General features: G+C 29.4%; 1 protein-coding gene across 1 annotated transcript in view; it reads left to right on the forward strand.

Annotated features, from left to right (window-relative positions):
- LOC142235947 (uncharacterized) overlaps positions 1–22,146 on the forward strand; it is an 874,494-nt gene that overhangs the window by 121,004 nt on the left and 731,344 nt on the right. The gene's annotated exons all lie outside the window — the stretch shown is intronic.

Below are 22,146 nucleotides of genomic sequence, written 5' to 3' on the forward strand. Positions count from 1 at the left end.
AGCTCGTCTCATTCTGGGTGTTACAAACATATGCACTAACTTACAATACCCTGTTCCACAGTGTGGCGCAGGGTATAAAAAAATTGCCAAATTTTCAATCGAAATGAAATTTAGAAATAAAATCTTGAAAAAAGTTTCTATAGAAATTATATTTTGATAAAATTTTCTATAAAAATAAAATTTTCAATCGAAATAAAATTTTAACAAAATTTTCTATAGAAATAAAATTTTGCAAATTTTGAAAAATTTTCTTTAAAAAAATAATTATGACAAAACTTTATTTAAAAATAAAATTTTGACAAAGTTTTCTATAAAAAAAAATTGATAAAATTTTCTATTGAATGAAAATTTGGGCAAAACTTTCTCTGTAAATAAAATTTACACAAAATTTTCTAGGTAATTAAAATTTTTTCAAAATTATTTATAGAAATAAAATTTTGACCAAATTTTCTATACAAATAAATTTTTTTTAAAAATGTTCTATAAAAATAAAATGTAGGCATAATTTTCTATAAAAATAAAATGTTGGCAAAATTTTCTATGGGAATGAAATGTGTACAAAAATTTCTATGGAAATAAAATTTGGGCAAAGCTTTCTCTGTAAATAAAATTTACACAAAATTTTCGAGGGAATTAAAATTTTTTCAAAATTATTTATAGAAATAAAATTTTGACCAAATTTTCTATACAAATAAAATTTTTCAAAAATGTTCTATAAAAATAAAATGTACGTCTATACAAATAAAATTTTGACAAAATTTTCTGTAGAAATAAAATTTTGACAAATTTTTCTGTGGAAATAAAAATTTGACAGAATTTTCTAAAGAAATAAAATTTTGACAAAATTTTCCATAGAAATAAAATTTGTACAAAAATTTCTTTGGAAATAATATTTTGACAGAATTTTCTTTAAATATAAAATCTTGACAGAATTTTCTTAAAAAATAAAATTTTGACAAAATTTTCTTTTAAAAATAAAATTTTGACAATTTTTTTTTTTAAATAAAATTTTGAAAAAATTTTCTATAAAAATAAAATTTTGACAAAATTTTCTATGGAAATAAAATTTTGACAAAATTTTCTATGGAAATAAAATTTGGGCAAAACTTTCTCTGGAAATAAAATTTACACAAAATTTTCTAGGGAATTAAAATTTTTTCAAAATTATTTATAGAAATAAAATTTTGACAAAATTTTCTATACAAATAAAATTTTTCAAAAATGTTCTGTAAAAATAAAATGTAGGCAAGATTTTCTATAAAAATAAAATGTTGGCAAAATTTTCTATGGAAATAAAATTTTCTATTCAAATAAAGTTTTGACAAAATTTTCTATAAAAATAAAATTTTGACAAAATTTTCCATAAAAATAAAATTTGTACAAAAATTTCTTTGGAAATAATATTTTGACAGAATTTTCTTTAAAAATAAAATCTTGACAGAATTTTCTTAAAAAATAAAATTTTGACAAAATTTTCTATAAAAATAAAATTTTGACAAAATTTTCTATAAAAATAAAATTTTGACAAAATTTTCTTTTAAAAATAAAATTTTGAAAAAATTTTCTATAAAAATAAAATTTTGACAAAATTTTCTATGGAAATAAAATTTTCTATTAAATGAAAGTTTGGGCAAAAATTTCTCTGGAAATAAAATTTTGACATTTTTCTATAGAAATAAAATTTTCACAAAATTTTCTATCAAAATAAAATTTTAGTAAAATTTTCTATCAAAATAAAATATTGACAAAATTTTCGATAGAAATAAAATTTTGACAAAATTTTGGTAAAATTTTCAATCGAAAAAAAAATTTACACAATTTTCTATAGAAATAAAATTTTGCGAAATTTTCTATGGAAATTTTGTGCAAATTTTATTTCCAGAGAAAGTTTTGTCCAAATTTTAATTTATAGAAAATATTATCCAAATTTTGTTAGATTAGTTTTGGCTCGAGTGATTGTCTTTTTATCGCTCTCGACCCCATAGTGCACATCACTATTATACAGAAATTTGTGCTGAAAGTTTGTGTTCTACTCTGTGTTGATTTGTTTACGGGCCTTGATCGAATTGATATAAATGCAATTTTCCCAATAACCATAAAATGATGATGAAATTATTTTCCTCAATAATAACAAACATAACAACAATAAATAAAAACATTTCTATATTAGCAACAACCACAACCACATGTAGGAACATAAATGTTATTTGGCGTCTGCTAAACTTACATTGCTTTCTATATTGCTCAATAAATTACAAATCAAATTTTGATAGACAGCTGGCAGGCAGGCAGACCGACAGATAGACAGACAGACAGTTGGATATTTACATGAATTGTATTGGCAGTTAGAGTGTTGGAATATTGTGATGGAGCTAAATTTGATGTGCGTAATATGTTCTTTTGCATAGATAGGAATAACCAGCTGGCTTTAGTAATATTTCGCGGGAATATTTAATTTTTCTACATCACATTGGTAAGGTCTCAATATTGAGAAAAAAAAAAAACAAGTATATAAGGCCGTAAGTTCGGCCAGGCCGACGCTTATGTACCCTCCACCAAGGATTGCGTAGAAACTTCTACTGAAGACTGTCATCCACAATCGAATTACTTGGGTTGCGGTAACACTTGCCGATGGCAAGGTATCTTAAAACTTCCTAACTCCGTAATATATACCACATAGTCCATACGTGGTATATATTAAACTAAACAAGTATATACGGCCGTAAGTTCGGCCAGGCCGAAGCTTATGTACCCTCCACCATGGATTGCGTAGAAACGTCTACTGAAGCCGATGGCAAGGTATCATAAAACTTCCTAACAACGTAATATATACCACATAGTACATACGTGGTATATATTAATCTACAAAAGGGCCGATTAAATACGTATAAAATTAAGTTTAAAGTTTCTATAGATATAAAATTTTGACAAAATAAAATGTTGGCAAAATTTTCTATAGAAGTAAAATTTTGACAAAATTTTCTATAGAAATAAACTTTGGAAAAAATTTTCTATAGAAATAAAATTTTGACAAAATTTTCTATAGAAATAAAATTTTGGCAAAATTTTCTATAGAAATAAAATTTTGACAAAATTTTCTATAGAAATAAAATTTTGACAAAATTTTCTATAGAAATAAAATTTTGACAAAATTTTCTATAGATATAAAATTTTGACAAAATTTTCTATAGATATAAAATTTTGACAAAATTTTCTATAAAAATAACATTTTGACAATGTTTTCTATAAAAATAACATTTTGGTAGATTATTTTTGGCTCGAGTGGCAACCATGATTATGAACCGATATGGACCAAGTTTTGTGTGATTGGGGATCGGCTATATATAACTATAGACCGATATGGACCAATTTTGGCATGGTTATTAGCGGCCTTATACTAACACCATGTTCCAAAATTCAACCGGATCGGATGAATTTTACTCCTTCAAGAGGCTAAGGAGGACAAATCTGGGGATCGATTTATATGGGGGCTATATATAATTATGGACCGATATGGATCAATTCTTGCGTGTTTGTTAGAGACCACATTCTAACACCATGTTCCAAAATTCAACCGGATCGGATGAATTTTACTCCTCTAAGAGGCTCCGGAGGTCAAATCTGGGGATCGGCTTATACGGGGGCTATATATAATTATGGGTCGATATGGACCAAGTCTTGCATGGTCATTAGAGAACATATACCAACACCATGTACCAAATTTCAGCCGGATCGGATGAAATTTGCTTCTCTTAGAGGCTCCGCAAGCCAAATCGGGCGATCGGTTTATATGGGGCTATATACAATTATGGACCGATGTGGACCAATTTTCGCATGGTAGTTAGAGACCATATACTAACACCATGTACCAAATTTCAGCCTGATCGGATGAAATTTGCTTCTCTTAGAGCAATCGCAAGCCAAATTTGGGGGTCCGTTTATATGGGGGCTATATGTAATCATGGACCGATATGGACCAATTTCTGCATGGTTATTAGAGACCACATACTAACACCATGTACCAAATTTCAGCCTGATCGGATGAAATTTGCTTCTTTTAGAGCAATCGCAAGCCAAATTTAGGGGTCCGTTTATATGGGGGCTATACGTAAAAGTGGACCGACATGGACCAATTTTTGCATGGATGTTAGAGCCCATATACAAACACCATGTACCAAATTTCAGCCGGATCGGATGAAATTTACTTCTCTTAGAGCAATCGCAAGCCAAATAAGGGGGTCCGTTTATATGGAGGCTATACGTAAAAGAGGACCGATATGGACCAATTTTTGCATGGTTATTAGAGACCATATACAAACACCATGTACCAAATTTCAGCCGGATCGGATGAAATTTGCTTCTCTTAGAGCAATCGCAAGCCAAATTTGGGGGTCCGTTTATATGGGGGCTATATGTAATCATGGACCGATATGGACCAATTTCTGCATGGTTACACGCAGAGAAGGAATATGATCACCTCAACCATGTTTCGAGAGCAAAATGTTTTTTTTGGATGGTGACCACGTAACATGTTTATCGCAAAAATGTTGTGTTCTCGCCAAACATAAAATGGTTTCCGAAAACAGATACATAATTTTCGAGAAAATAACCTGGTTGCGACAAAAATGTTACATGGTCACCATCCAATTGAGGTGATCATATTCATGAAATTTGCTTCTCTTAGAGCAATCGCAAGCCAAATTTGGGGGTCCGTTTATATGGGGGCTATACGTAAAAGTGGACCGATATGGCCCATTTGCAATACCATCCGACCTACATCGATAACAACTACTTGTGCCAAGTTTCAAGTCGATAGCTTGTTTCGTTCGGAAGTTAGCGTGATTTCAACAGACGGACGGACGGACGGACATGCTTAGATCGACTCAGAATTTCTCCACGACCCAGAATATATATACTTTATGGGGTCTTAGAGCAATATTTCGATGTGTTACAAACGGAATGACAAAGTTAATATACCCCCATCCTATGTTGGAGGGTATAAAAAAGTTAGCAATTGCAAATCTCCGCTGAATATTATTGGGAAAATATCCTAGAGACAATATTGAAGCCATTGGCAGACAAAACTGTCGGCCACAGGCCCGGTGCATTCCAACAGGACTCTGCCCTATCGCAGATGTTCCTTTCTTTATTGCTACAGCACAATGGCCACCAAAATCTCTGGATCTCAATCCATTGGATTTTTGCGCTTGGAGTATTTCGGAGAATAAGGTTGGCTCGAACTAATTACCAAGGTGTCCTCTTCAAGGAGGCTCAAGAAATCATTGTATTCATTGCCCTCCGGTAGTCTTTGAAAATGTTCACGATTTGTGGCCTCCTTCACACGTTCCGTTATAGCATGCATTTCTGCCTGCAGGATTGTGCTGTGGTTCTCTACACGCAGAGAAGGAATATGATCACCTCAACCATGTTTCGAGAGCAAAATGTTATTTTTGGATGGTGACCACGTAACATGTTTATCGCAAAAATGTTGTGTTCTCGCCAAACATAAAATGGTTTCCGAAAACAGATACATAATTTTCGAGAAAATAACCTGGTTGCGACAAAAATGTTACATGGTCACCATCCAAAAATAACATTGTGCTCTTGGAATATGTTTGAGGTGATCATATTCCTTCTCTGGGTGTATTCGAAATACGATCTTGGTATCTGGCTCCTTCATTTTCTCAGACCCATGGCGTCAGAATGTCACACTCGGCAGCTTTGGCAGCACCTCAGATATCAACCATCAGCAATATATTTAGGAGTTTAATCCTAAGATCAATTTCAAACTCTGCATTCAAATATCCTCACTACTTGCTGTTGCAAAACTCCCATTCCATCTTGAAAAGACATGGTTCCCATAACTTGTAAAATCAGTTATTGTTACTAAGTTTTAGCAAAAACAATTGGTAATTGTTTTAATTTTTAATTTTTTAAATGCAACCAAGCAAACTTTTCAACCTTTGCCACCCACTTTTCCAGTTACACAGGCACAATGCACTTTTATTAGTCTATAGGATCTGGGAAAGGCAAACACAAACCATAGTCCAAACCGAAAACGCATAGCAATAGAAAAAAAAAAACGAAAAAAAAATTAGAAAAAACATTTTTGCTCGAAAAAAAAATACATAAACAAAAACACAGCTCATGGTTAATTAATGAATTATGTATAGAATAGACCGCATTGGGACCTTTATCAACAATTACCAGTTTGTCCGTCTATCCATACTTCCGCCTGTCTACATTGCCATTACCCGGCAAAACACTTCATAAACTCTTTGCTTCGCCGAGACTCAGTGACTCAAAAGAGAATGAAGTCTGGCCAAATGGAAGAAATGCACTTTATGCCAGCATTAGTATGGTCTAGTCGGAAATCTAGAAGACTGGTTATGGAGCAGACGGAGAAGGCAAACTGCTGCAGTTTGGGTTAATATGGAGAGTGAACTCTTGTAGCAATTATGAACTTTAGATGTTCTAGTACTGATGTTTAGCTATTTTTTGCATTACTTGATAATTATTTAACAACATTTGATTAAATTTTTACAATGAAAACAAATCAACAAAAAACAAGTATATACGGACGTAAGTTCAGCCAGGCCGAATCTTATGTACCCTCCACCATAGGTTAGGTTAGGTTATGTGGCAGCCCGATGTATCAGGCTCACTTAAACTATTCAGTCCATTGTGATACCACAGTGGTGAACTTCTCTCTTATCACTGAGTGCTGCCCGATTCCATGTTAAGCTCAATGACAAGGGACCTCCTTTTTATAGCCGAGTCCGAACGGCGTTCCACATTCCAGTGAAACCACTTAGAGAAGCTTTGAAATCCTCAGAAATGTCACCAGCATTACTGAGGTGGGATAATCCACCGCTGAAAAACTTTTTGGTGTTCGGTCGTAGCAGGAATCGAACCCACGACCTTGTGTATGCAAGGCGGGCATGCTAACCATTGCACCACGGTGGCTCCCTCCACCATGGATTGCGTAGAAACTTCTACGAAAGACTGTCATCCACAATCGAATTACTTGGGTTGTGGTATCTTAAAACTTCTTAACATCATTTTCTAAATTGTGAGTTATGCTATGGTCACACTGGGCAAATATTTGACAGAAATCAAAAAAGAATTCGTCGCCACAGACAAACCAGCTAACATTTTTAACTCATGTTGGATATATATCATCATGATATGATAATTTTCCAAAAACGGTATTCAGATATTCGGAAGATGGTTCTGGAAAAATGTTTGACACTCATTTTGGTCAAATATTTGCCTAGTGTGACCATAGCCTTAGTCCATACGTGGTATATATTAGACAAAAAAGGTATGTACAAATAAATAATTACGAATCGATATGGACTTTTGCACGGTACGTAGAGAGTCATATCGTGTCAATATGAATGATGCAACCTGAAGTTATTTGCAATAAATATCAACCACCCTGTGTATATTATAACAAGGCTCCGGTAAACATGTGCAAACATATTTTTTCTGTACTTGTAGATTCTGCCAGAATTCTTTAATAATGTATACATACAGACTTATTTAGTTCATTACTACAGTTTAATAACTCTCTCTCTCTTTCTCTCTCTATGATTCACTCATATATGATATAAGCCTCTTCTCTTTTGATTGTGTTAAGTACATCAGTGTAGCAGTGCTTAAATGACTCCTTTTTACTTCATCCATATCGTGTAAATATGAATGATCTCTTTTCTTCTTTTAGAAATTTTAACAATTTTAAATGCTAACATATCCCGAATATTTCAATTTGCAGTTATTCCGTTTATTTCTATTGTTTCATTGTATTTCCTCATTCTTGTTGATGTAATTAACCGCCCCTCTGTCACATACGTTAACATAAGTAACAGAGATAGTGGATTAACTGAAACATCTTGAAGTCAAACTAAGATTGTTGGCTTTGGTAGATATGGAAGGGATAACCGCTGTTAAGTGGACAATGTTTTTACTCTTTTTCCCTGGTAAAGACTTAAAATTGTCTCTCTAACCATTAACAGATGTCAGCAACAAGAATGTAAGGCTAACCGCACATTTGCGCACACTCTTAACACCTAATTGAGATTAAGAATGTGGGGAAGGGTTATAAATGATTGTACGTATGTTACATTGAAAATGTTTTGTTTAAGAGAAACACGTGTTACTATTGGAACATGTCTATAAGGGATGTCATAAGCAACAATGATATTTATGTCTTGGCAAACCAGAATCAGAAGCAGCAAATGGATTTATTGGCTTATAAAAAAATATATAATGCGTTGTCAGTAAAGCCATCACTAAGTGACATCATATTTTATCTGATTTGATACATTATAACACCTTATGCTAGCTGATATTTATGTATAAACAATTTTTGTTTTAAATTTTAAATGAATTACAATTTTTTTTCTTTTCAGGTAAGCAAACAAAAGATATAATGGTCGTTGGATGGCCAGCCTTTTTAAGCAATAAAAGTGGATTCTTACAGCTACTTGCAGTTATTTTATCTTATTAGAATTTGTGAGTATATTTAATTATTTATTTTAAATATTTAAATCTATTTATTTAATAAACATTAGTACATCAAAGAAATTTGTCCTTAAATTGTATGCTCTAGCTTGTTGCAACCTAAGGATAATCCCCTATCTTCCTGAAGTTGTCTTTATTTTAGAATTTGTTATATAACTCAGTGTTTTGACATTACAATTGGTTGCATGTGTTGCGTTAAAGTTCATCTGTCGCTTTGTGATCCCCCTGTATACTGCCAATGACAATTGGTTTGTAGTGATGTTTTGTGTTTGGTTATAAATGTAGTTGGTGTTGTTGCTATACTGTCATCATCACATTCATATCACATGACCATCGGCTGAAAGACTTACTAGTTGGTTGGTTTGTTGGTTAGCTGGCTCTGATGGATGACTGAGTGACAGGCAATGATCGAATCGATCTCAACCAGGCAACCTGGACATCCATTCAATCAGTCTTTTAGCCATCCATCCGTTTATCCATACGCTGTTTTTGTTGCTCTTATGCGTGAGTAAATGAGTATATGCGTGTGCAGTGTTGCCAGTATTTTCCGAGCTCTTGTCCCCAAAATGGATCGTTTTTATCCCCAAAAATCCCCAATTTAATTTAAAATTCCCCATAAAAATCCCCAAGAAATTTTTGGCAAGTTTTTTGAAAAAAAAGTAAACGAATAGACTCTGCTGTAGAAAATCCGTACAAAATTAAAAAAAAAAAAAAAAACATTTTAAATAAAATAAAAATGTGCAATTGAATGAAGATTTCAAAACACAAAACCAGGAGACGGGTGCTCAAAATATCATCCGATACCAGCCCCCATCAGAGTTAATTATTGGTATAGTCATCTTATGCAAATCCTCGCTGGAGAAATAAAAATGGGAGTTCGGTCAACATATAGTCAAGAAATAAAATTGACTTATCGATCAAAATGCATTGCTGTCCCGATATGAACTCTACTCTGTATGTGCGGGATATGGGATACATGTTCAAAATCAGTGATGTACGCATATGAGTCCTTACGAAATAATTTCACAATAGTAAAAAGTTTCTTAGGAAAAAGAGTAAATTGTAAAGAAGCACTTGGGCCACCCAAATAAATTCCGTGGAATAAAGAGGAGGAAAGTTTTTTTTTTTTATTTTTTGAGAATCTCTGTACTTCTTTAAGCCTTTTTTTAAGCATGTAATGAATTTCATATAAACCATAGTTCTTACTGTAATAATTACTCGGTTACTGAACAAATATCGAAAATTCCCCACAAAAAAAAAATTCCCCCCAAATTGGTGGAAATTCCCCACCAAATCCCCAAGTCCCCAACTCAAAAATTTTGTCCCCATCCACGAAAAAATATCCCCGATTTGGGGAAAAATCCCCAATACTGGCAACACTGTGCGTGTGTATGTGCATTCATGAGAAAAGCGAGAGCAGGGTTGCCATTTTGATCCGAGCGGACAAAATTTTCTATAGAAATAAAATTTGCAAAAACTTTCTATAGAAATAAAATTTGCAAAAAATTTCTATAGAAATAAAATTTGCAAAAAAAATTCTAAAGAAATAAAATTTTCATAAAATCTTCGATAAAAAATAAAATTTTGACAACATTTTTGAGAAATAAAATTTTGATAAAATTTTCTATAGAAATAAAATTTTCTATAGAAATAAAATTTTGACAAAAATTTTCTATAGAAATAAAATTTTGACAAAATTTTCTATAGAATTACAATTTTGACAAAATTTTCTACAGAAGTAAAAAAAGAAATAAAATTTTACAAAATTTTCTGTAGAAATAAAATTTTGACAAAATTTTTAATAGATATAAAATTTTGACAAATTTTTTCTAGAAATAAAATTTTGAGAAAAGTCTTCTATTGAAATAATTAAGGAATGTCTAAAGTCGGTCGGGGCCGACTATATTATACCCTGCACCACTTTGTAGATCTAAATTTTCGATAACATATCACATCCGTCAAATATGTTGGGGGCTATATATAAATGTTTGTCCCAAATACATACATTTAAATATAACTCGATCTGGACAGAATTTGATAGACTTCTACAAAATCTAAAGACTCCAAATTTAAGTCGGCTAATGCACTAGGGTGGAACAAAAAATATATAGTAAATAAAATATGGGAAACATTTAAATCTGAAGCAATTTTAAGGAAACTTCGCAAAACTTTATTTATGATTTATCGCTCGATATATATGCATTAGAAGTTTAGGAAAATTAGAGTAATTTTTACAACTTTTCGACTAAGCAGTGGCGATTTTACAAGGAAAATGTTGGTATTTTGACAATTTTTGTCGAAATCAGAAAAACATATATATGGCAGCTATATCTACATCTGAACCGATTTCAACCAAATTTGGCACGCATAGCAACAATGCTAATTCTACTCCCTGTGCAAAATTTCAACTAAATCGGAATTAAAAATTGGTCTCTGTGGTCATATGAGTGTAAATCGGGCGAAAGCTATATATGTGGGAGATATATCTAAATCTGAACCGATTTCAACCACATTTGGCACGCATAGCTACAATGCTAATTATACTCCCTGTGCAAAATTTCAACAAAATCGGAGCAAAAAATTGGTCTCTGTGGTCATATGAGTGTAAATCGGGCGAAATCTATATATGGGAGCTATATCTAAATTTGAACCGATTTCAACTAAATTTGGCACGCATAGCTACAATGCTAATTCTACTCCCTGTGCAAAATTTCAACTAAATCGGAGTAAAACTCTGGCTATTAGAACCATATTAGTCCATATCGGGCGAAAGATATATATGGGAGCTATATCTAAATCTGAATCGATTTCAACCAAATTTAGCACGCATAGCTACCATGCTAAATCTACTCCCTGTGCAAAATTTCAACCAAATTGGAACAAAACTCTGGCTTTTAGGGCCATATTAGTCCATATAGGGCGAAAGATATATATGGGAGCTATATCTAAATCTGAACCGATTTCTTCCAAAATCAATAGGGTTCTATTCTGACCCAAATTAGGAACATGTGCCAAATTTGAAGGCGATTGGACTTAAATTGCGACCTAGACTTTGATCACAAAAATGTGTTCACAGACAGACGGACGGACGGACAGACGGACATGGTTATATCGACCCAGGGACCCACCCTGAGCATTATTGCCAAATACACCATGTGTCTATCTCGTCTCCTTCTGGGTGTTACAAACATATGCACTAATTTATAATACCCTGTTCAAAATTGTATTTCTATAGAAAATTTTGTGAAAATTTTATTTCTATATAAGTTTTGTGAAAAATTTATATCTATAGGAAATTTTGTCAAAATTTTATTATACCCTGCGCCACACTGTGGAACAGGGTATTGTAAGTTAGTGCATATGTTTGTAACACCCAGAATGAGACGAGCTAGACACATGGTGTCTTTGGGAATAATGCTCAGGGTGGGTCCCTGAGTCGATATAACCATGTCCGTCTGTCTGTGAACACATTTTTGTGATCAAAGTCTAGGTCGCAATTTAAGTCCAATCGCCTTCAAATTTGGCACATGCTCCTAATTTAGGTCAGAATAGAAAACTATTGATTTTGGAAGAAATCGGTTCAGATTTAGATATAGCTCCCATATATATCTTTCGCCCGATATGCACTAATATGGACCCAGCAGCCAGAGTTTTATACCGATTTTCTTGAAATTTTGCACAGGTAGTAGAATTGGCATTGTAGCTATGCGTGCAAAATTTGATTGAAATCGGTTCAGATTTAGATATAGCTCCCATATATATCTTTCGCCCGATATGGACTTATATGGCCCCAGAAGCCAGATTTTTGGCCGAATTTGGTTGAAATTTTGCACTAGGAGTACAATTAGTAGTATAGTCAAGTGTGCGAAATGTGATTGAAATCGGTTCAGATTTAGATATAGCTTCCATATATATCATTCGCCCGATTAGGACTAATATGCTCCTAAAAGCCAGAGTTTTGGCCCAATTTGGTTGAAATTTTGCACAGGGAGTAGATATAGCATTGTTGCTATGCGTGCCAAATTTGGTTGAAATCGATTCAGATTTAGATATATCTCTCATATATATCTTTCGCCCGATATGCACTTATATGGCCCCAGAAGCCAGAGTTTTATCCCGATAAGTTGAAATTTTGCACAAGGAGTAAAATTGGTAGTATAGTCATGTGTGCCAAATTTGATTGAAATCGGTTCAGATTTAGATATAGCTTCCATATATATTTTTCGCCCGATATGGACTTATATGGCCCCAGAAGCCAGAGTTTTGGCCCAATTTGGTTGAAATTTTGCACTAAGAGTGCAATTAGTAATATAGTCATGTGTCCCAAATTTGATTAAAATCGGTTCAGATTTAGATATAGCTCCCATATATCTGATTTCGACAAAATGGTCAAAATACCAACATTTTCCTTGTTAAATCGCCACTTCTTAGTCGAAAAGTTGTAAAAATGACTCTAATCTTCCGAAACTTCTAATACATATATTTCGAGCGATAAATCATAAATAAACTTTTGCGAAGTTTCCTTAAAATTGCTTCAGATTTAAATGTTTCCCATATTTTTTTTTTACAAAAATTGTGTTCCACCCTAGTGCATTAGCCAACTTAAATTTTGAGTCTATAGATTTTGTAAAAGTCTATCAAATTCTGTCCAAATCGAGTGATATTTAAATGTATGTATTTGGGACAAACCTTTACATATATAGCACCCAACACATTTGACGGATGTGATATGGTATCGAAAATTTAGTTCTACAAAGTGGTGCAGGGTATAATATAGTCGGCCCCGCCCGACTTTAGACTTTGCTTACTTGTTTATATAGAAATAAAGTCTTTATAAAATTTTCTATAGAAATAAAATTTTGACAAAATTTTCAATAGAAATAGAATTTTTACAAAATTTTCAATAGAAATAAAGTTATTACAAAATATTCAATTGAAATAAAATTTTGCAAAAATTTTCTATACAAATAAAATTTTGAACAAATTTTCTAAAAAAAAAAATAAAATTTTGAACAATTTTCTGTAGAAATTAAAGTTAGACCAAACAAAAAATAAACTGTTGATAAAATGTTGGCTAAAAATAAAAATTTGAGAAAAGTTTTCTATAGAAATACAATTTTGAGAAATGTTTTCTATAGAAATAAAATTATGATAAAATTTCAACAAAATATGTCTATAGAAATAAAATTTTGACAAAATTTTCTACAGAGTTAAAATTTTGACAAAATATTTCTATAGAAATAAAATTTTGGCAAATTTGCTATAGAAATAAAATTTTGACCAAATTTTCTATAGAAATAAAATTTTTACAAAATTTTCTATAGAAATAAAATTTTGAAAAAATTTTCTATAGAAATAAAATTTTGACAAATTTTCCATAGAAATAGGATTTTGCTCATCTAATCGCCTAAATTTTGTGCAGTGTGTATAAGTTTGGGAATGATTCTCGTCTATACTACAGTGGCAGCACACAGGTGAATCGTCATAATTATTGTGGTGCTCACTACGAGTATGTTTCAATGTTGATAAAATTTTTATTGTCCTTGTTTTATTATTGCTACTGCTGCTGCTGATGCCTTTACGCCACAATTATTTGTTTTTATTTTTCCATAGAGTAGGATGGAGTGATATACAAACTTTATTATTCCATTGGTAACAAAGCAAAAAATACAGTGAAGCCTCTCGAACTTGGACACTGTGAAAAGCGGCACATTTTCTTGAGACGTTTGCTATATTATAACAATAAAAATAACCTCTCATAAGTGGATACTTTACAAATGTGGACAATATTTAGGCGATAATGATGGTCCACAGCTGAGTGGTTTCAATGTATGGGTCTTAGCCGTTTAAAGTATGGGTCTTAGCTTTTTCGTCCGTTCGTCTGAGGAAATCATATTCGTTTTGACATTTTACACAAAACTTTCCATGTAATCTGCAAGTCGATTAATCGGTTCTTTGTTTGATTTCGAAATAGACTTAAAACTATAAATAGGATTTTAGAATATAACCAAAAATTTATTTATATTGGTCAGTTAGGCGCCTATTGTTTTTACCCAAAATCGATTAATTCAAGCCCTTACTTAATATTTTATTAAGGTATAGACGGTGTTTGTTATATAAAAATCTGAGGAAATTTAATTTTTGCCATAGGATATATTTGAGTCGACATCACTTGAACTAACTCAATCCTTAGCAATCTAGCCCACTTGTGGCCTTGCCTTTCAAGGTGGTCGTTTTTTCTTAGTTGAGATTGTCGTAGTCGACAAGTCAACTACTCATCTTTCTTGGCGTTGGCTGTTCAAAATAGACTTAACAGTAGAGAATATCTAGAGATTTTTTTCCGAACGTTTTTTTTTTTTATTTACTGACCACTTGCAACGTTACCACCAACCATCATTCGAGTTTGCTTTATCATTCATTTATGTCAATAAGTCAATTTAATACTAAGCTCAGTTGTAGTCGATACACCAGTGACTGGTTTTTTGTTACTGCCAACTTCTTTGAGGATTAGCGGAGAAAAAGACCATGCTGAGTTTTTTTTTTGGCATTTTTTTCTGTGTTGCTTTCTATCTGCTGATTACTCCCTTTGCTAATCACTCAGATCAAATGGTTTGGGAAGTTGAATCAAATTGCTTGACCAACTGCATTTATATGATTGTGAGACAGACCCTCGAAGTCATACAACATCTAAAATGAAATGGAATTGGCAATGATAAGGATAAGGATAATATTCGTAGAATATAATATGGGAATTCAGCAATGAAGTTCTCCAATTAGTGAATAGTTTATGATTTTCTTTTGCTCTTAGAAATACATAAAAATGTCAGCAGCATTACTGAGAGGGTATAATACACCACTGAAAACTTTGTTGGTGTTTGGTCGAAAATGGGATTGAATTCATGACCCCCAACATGCAAGGCGGTCATGGTAACCATGACACTACGGTGACATCCTTCAATGGCATTCAATATGTGCTTAATCCGTTCGCGCGATATGTACATTTTACGAACGAATTTCCTATCACAGCGGCGTGATTTTCGATCAATAGATCGAAAGTTAAGGCCAGACTATACTCTGGCCTTGACATTTCGTCTTATTTCTGGTGTTTCTACCATTTTTTGGTTCATTTTTTCGGCGCGATGCAACCACGCTTGCCACGGTTGGTAGAATACTACCAAAAATTGTAGATGTGTTACTGTTTGGCAGATTGATAGAATTCTTGAAAATAAAATTCTCTTAAGAATTAAAATTTTTGTCACATTTTGTACAGAAAATTTTGACCAAATTTTCTACAGAAATAAAATTGTGACATAGAAATAAAATGGTCACATAGAAAAAAAAAATTGGCAAAATTTTATATAGAAAAAAATTTTGACAAAATTTTCTATACAAATAAAATTTTGACAAAATTTTCTATACAAATAAAATTTTTACAAATTTTTCTATGAAAAAAAAATTGATAAATTTTTTCTATTGAAATAAAAATGTGACAAAACTTTTTATATTTCTATAGAAAATTTTGACAAAATTTTCTATAGAAATTTTTGTCAAATTTTGTACATAAAATTTTGACCAAATTTTCTACAGAAATAAAATTGTGACATAGAAATAAAATTGTGACATAGAAAAAAAAATTGGCAAAATATTATATAGAAAAAAATTTTGACAAAATTTTCTATACAAATAAAATTTTGACAAAATTTTCTATACAATTAAAATTTTTACAAATTTTTCTATGAAAAAAATTGATAAATTTTTTCTATTGAAATAAAAATGTGACAAAACTTTTTATATTTCTATAGAAAATGTTGTCAAAAAAAAAAGAAATTTTTGTCAAATTTTGCACAGAAAATGTTGACCAAATTTTCTACAGAAATAAAATTGTGACATAGAAATAAAATTGTGACATAGAAAAAAAATTGGCAAAATTTTATATAGAAAAAAAATTTGAAAAAATTTTCTATAGAAATAAAATTTTGACAAAATTTTCTATACAATTAAAATTTTTACAAATTTTTCTATGAAAAAATTGATAAATTTTTTCTATTGAAATAAAAATGTGACAAAACTTTTTATATTTCTATAGAAAATTTTGACAACATTTTCTATAGAAATTTTTGTCAAATTTTGTACAGAAAATTTTGACCAAATTTTCTACAGAAATAAAATTGTGACATAGAAAAAAAATTGGCAAAATTTTATATAGAAAAAAATAGAAATATAGAAATTTTTGTCAAATTTTGTACAGAAAATTTTGACCAAATTTTCTACAGAAATAAAATTGTGACATAGAAATAAAATTGTGTGTACAGAAATAAAATTGTGACATAGAAATAAAATTGTGACATAGAAAAAAAATTGGCAAAATTTTATATAGAAAAAAATTTTGACAAAATTTTTTATACAAATAAAATTTTGACAAAATTTTCTATACAAATAAAATTTTTACAAATTTTTCTATGAAAAAAAAAAATTGATAAATTTTTTCTATTGAAATAAAAATGTGACAAAACTTTTTATATTTCTATAGAAAATTTTGACAACATTTTCTATAGAAATTTTTGTCAAATTTTGTACAGAAAATTTTGACCAAATTTTCTACAGAAATAAAATTGTGACATAGAAAAAAAAATTGGCAAAAATTTATATAGAAAAAAATTTTGACAAAATTTTCTATGAAAAAAATTGATAAATTTTTTCTGTTGAAATAAAAATGTGACAAAACTTTTTATATTTATATAGAAAATTTTGACAACATTTTCTATAGAAATTTTTGTCAAATTTTGTACAGAAAATTTTGACCAAATTTTCTACAGAAATAAAATTGTGACATAGAAAAAAAATTGGCAAAAATTTATATAGAAAAAAATTTTGAAAAAATTTTCTATACAAATAAAATTTTGACAAAATTTTCTATACAATTAAAATTTTGTACAAATATTTCTATGAAAAAATTGATAAATTTTTTCTATTGAAATAAAAATATGACAAAACTTTTTATATTTCTATAGAAAATTTTGACAACATTTTCTATAGAAATTTTTGTCAAATTTTGTACAGAAAATTTTGACCAAATTTTCTACAGAAATAAAATTGTGACATAGAAATAAAATTGTGACATAGAAATAAAATTGTGACATAGAAAAAAAATTGGCAAAATATTATATAGAAAAAAATTTTGACAAAATTTTCTATGAAAAAAACTGATAAATTTTTTCTATTGAAATAAAAATGTGACAAAACTTTTTATATTTCTATAGAAAATTTTGACAACATTTTCTATAGAAATTTTTGTCAAATTTTGTACAGAAAATATTGACCAAATTTTCTACAGAAATAAAATTGTGAAATAAAAAAAATTGGCAAAATTTTATATAGAAACAAATTTTGACAAAATTTTAGATAGAAATAAAATTTTTACAAATTTTTCTATGAAAAAAATTGATAAATTTTTTCTATTGAAATAAAAATTTGACAAAATTTTCTATATTTCTATAAAAAATGTTGACAACATTTTCTATAGAAATCAACTTTTGACAAAATTTTCTATAGAAATAAACTTTTGACAAAATTTTCTATAGAATTGAAATTTTGGAGAAAAACAAAATTGATAAAAACAAAATTTTGATAAAATTTTCTATCGAAATTAAATTTTGGTAAATTTTTCTATCGAAATTAAATTTTGAGAAATTTTTCTAAAAAATTAAAATTTTGACAAAATTTTCCAAAGAAATAAATTTTGAAAAAAAGAATTCTAAAGAATTAAGATCAAATGTATACGGCCGTAAGTTCGACCAGGTCGAATCTTTTTTCGGAAGGTTCAAGTGTGGTTCATTGTTGGGTTTAATGAACTGTCTGAATTTATTCTGATAATTGGTTGATAGTTTTGCTGCAAGTAGAAGATGCTGATGAGGAATGTGGTAATTCCGAAATGTGCGTCCATCCAACCATCTTGCAGTCTATAGGGCTTTGCCCAAATTTTTTTTTGACCAAAATTTCTACAGAAATAAAATTGTGACATAGAAAAAAAAATTGGCAAAAATTTATATAGAAAAAAATTTTGACAAAATTTTCTATGAAAAAAATTGATAAATTTTTTCTGTTGAAATAAAAATGTGACAAAACTTTTTATATTTCTATAGAAAATTTTGACAACATTTTCTATAGAAATTTTTGTCAAATTTTGTACAGAAAATTTTGACCAAATTTTCTACAGAAATAAAATTGTGACATAGAAAAAAAAATTGGCAAAAATTTATATAGAAAAAAATTTTGAAAAAATTTTCTATACAAATAAAATTTTGACAAAATTTTCTATACAATTAAAATTTTGTACAAATATTTCTATGAAAAAATTGATAAATTTTTTCTATTGAAATAAAAATATGACAAAACTTTTTATATTTCTATAGAAAATTTTGACAACATTTTCTATAGAAATTTTTGTCAAATTTTGTACAGAAAATTTTGACCAAATTTTCTACAGAAATAAAATTGTGACATAGAAATAAAATTGTGACATAGAAATAAAATTGTGACATAGAAAAAAAATTGGCAAAATATTATATAGAAAAAAATTTTGACAAAATTTTCTATGAAAAAAACTGATAAATTTTTTCTATTGAAATAAAAATGTGACAAAACTTTTTATATTTCTATAGAAAATTTTGACAACATTTTCTATAGAAATTTTTGTCAAATTTTGTACAGAAAATATTGACCAAATTTTCTACAGAAATAAAATTGTGAAATAAAAAAAATTGGCAAAATTTTATATAGAAACAAATTTTGACAAAATTTTAGATAGAAATAAAATTTTTACAAATTTTTCTATGAAAAAAATTGATAAATTTTTTCTATTGAAATAAAAATTTGACAAAATTTTCTATATTTCTATAAAAAATGTTGACAACATTTTCTATAGAAATCAACTTTTGACAAAATTTTCTATAGAAATAAACTTTTGACAAAATTTTCTATAGAATTGAAATTTTGGAGAAAAACAAAATTGATAAAAACAAAATTTTGATAAAATTTTCTATCGAAATTAAATTTTGGTAAATTTTTCTATCGAAATTAAATTTTGAGAAATTTTTCTAAAAAATTAAAATTTTGACAAAATTTTCCAAAGAAATAAATTTTGAAAAAAAGAATTCTAAAGAATTAAGATCAAATGTATACGGCCGTAAGTTCGACCAGGTCGAATCTTTTTTCGGAAGGTTCAAGTGTGGTTCATTGTTGGGTTTAATGAACTGTCTGAATTTATTCTGATAATTGGTTGATAGTTTTGCTGCAAGTAGAAGATGCTGATGAGGAATGTGGTAATTCCGAAATGTGCGTCCATCCAACCATCTTGCAGTCTATAGGGCTTTGCCCAAATAAATTTGACAAACATTCTTTTCCTCTGTTGGTTAAGCTACACTTGTAGTTTAGTCAATGTATGGTTTTAAGCTGAAATAAAAAAAAAACAACAACAATGCTTAAAGAACAAAACCAACAATAAAAAAACAAAATGAATGGAAATAAAATTTTGACAAAATTTTCTACAGAAATAAAATTTTAACAAAATTTTCTATAAAAATAAAATTTTGACAAAATTTTTCTATAGAAATAACATTTTGACAAAATTTTCTATAGAAATAGAACTTTTACAAACTTTTCTATGAAAAAATTTATAATTTTTTTCTCTTAAAATAAAAATTTGACAAAACTTTCTATATTTCTAAAGAAAATTTTTACAACATTTTCTATAGAAATAAAATTTTGACAAAATTTTCTATAGAATTAAATTTTTGGGAAAAAAAAACTGATAGAAACAAAATTTTGCAAAAATTTTCTACAGAAATAAAATCTTGATAAAATTTTCTATCGAAATTAAATTTTGAGAAAATATTCTATAGAATTAAAATTTTGACAAAATTTTCTAAAGAAATTAATTTTGAAGAACAAAAATTCTACAGAATTAAAATCAAGTATATACGGCCGTAAGTTCGACAAGGCCGAATCTTATGTACCCTCCACCATGGATTGCGTAGAAACTTCTACTGTCTTACTGTCATCAATCGAATAACTTGGGTTGCGGTAACACTTGCCGATAGCAAGGTATCTTAAAGCTTCGTAACACCATCTCCTCAAAACAAGGCCGATTAAGTACGTCTATAATTCAGTTTGACAAAATTTTTTATAGAAATAAAATCTTGAACAAATTTTGTATAGTAATAAAATGTTGACAAGATTTTCTATAGTAATAAAATTTTTACAAAATTTTGCATAGAAATAAAATTTTGACAAAATTTTCTATAGAAACAAAATTTTAACAAATTTTTCTATAAAAATAAAATATTGACAAAATTTTCTATAGAAATAAAATCTTGAAAAAATTTTGTATAGTAATAAAATTTTGACAAAATTTTTCTATAGAAATCAAATGTTGACAAAATTTTCTATAGTAATAAAATTTTTCTATAGAAATAATATTTTGACAGAATTTTCTATAGAAATAAAATCTTGAAAAAATTTTGTATGGTAATAAAATTTTGACAAAATTTTCTATAGTAATAAAATTTTGACAAAATTTTCCTTACAAATAAAATATTAACAAAATTTTCTAAAAAAATAAAATTTTGACAAAATTTTCTATAGAAACAAAATTTTAGCAAAATTTTCTTTAAAAATAAAATTTTGACAAAAGTTTTCTATAGAAATACCATTTTGACAAAATTTTCTATAGAAATAAAATTTGACAAAGTTTTCCTTAAAAATAAAATTTTAACAAAATTTTCTATAAAAATAAAAATTTGACAAAATTTTTCTATAGAAATAACATTTTGACAAAATTTTCTATAGTAATAAAATTTTGACAAAATTTTCTATAGAAATAAAATTTTGGTAGATTATTTTTGGGGATCGGCTATATACATAACTATAGACCGATATGGACCAATTTTTGTATGGTTGTTAGCGGCCATAGACTAGCGCAATGTACCAAATTTCACCACGTACCAAATTTCAATCGGATCTGGTGAATTTTGCTCTTCAAAGCGGCTTCGGAGGCCAAATCTGGGGATCGGTTTATATGGGGGGGCTACATATAATTATGGACAGATATGGACCAATTCCTGCATGGTTGTTGGAGACCATATACTACCACCGTGTATCAAATTTCAGCCGGATCGGATAAAATTTGCCTCTCTTAGAGGCCCCGCAAGCCAAATTGAGGGATCGGTTTATATGGGGGCTACATATAACAATATAAGTCTATATCGGGCGAAAGATGTATATGAGAGCTATATCTAAATCTGATTCGATTTCTTCCAAAATCAATAGGGTTTTATTGTGACCCAAAACAGGAACTTGTGCCAAATTTGGAAGGCGATTGGACTTAAACTGAGTCGTAGACTTTAATCACAAAAATGTGTTCACAGACAGACGGACATGGTTATATCGACTCTGGGACCCACCCTGAGCTTTATTGCCAAAAACACCATGTGTCTATCGCGTCTCCTTCTGGGTGTTACATACCCTGTTCCACAGTGTTGCGCAGGGTATAAATTTTGACCAAATTTTCTATAGAAATAAAATGTTGGCAAAATTTTCTATAGAAATAAAATTTTGACAAAA

This window comes from Haematobia irritans, chromosome 4, assembly GCF_050003625.1.
Source record: "Haematobia irritans isolate KBUSLIRL chromosome 4, ASM5000362v1, whole genome shotgun sequence".
Lineage (NCBI taxonomy): Eukaryota > Metazoa > Arthropoda > Insecta > Diptera > Muscidae > Haematobia > Haematobia irritans.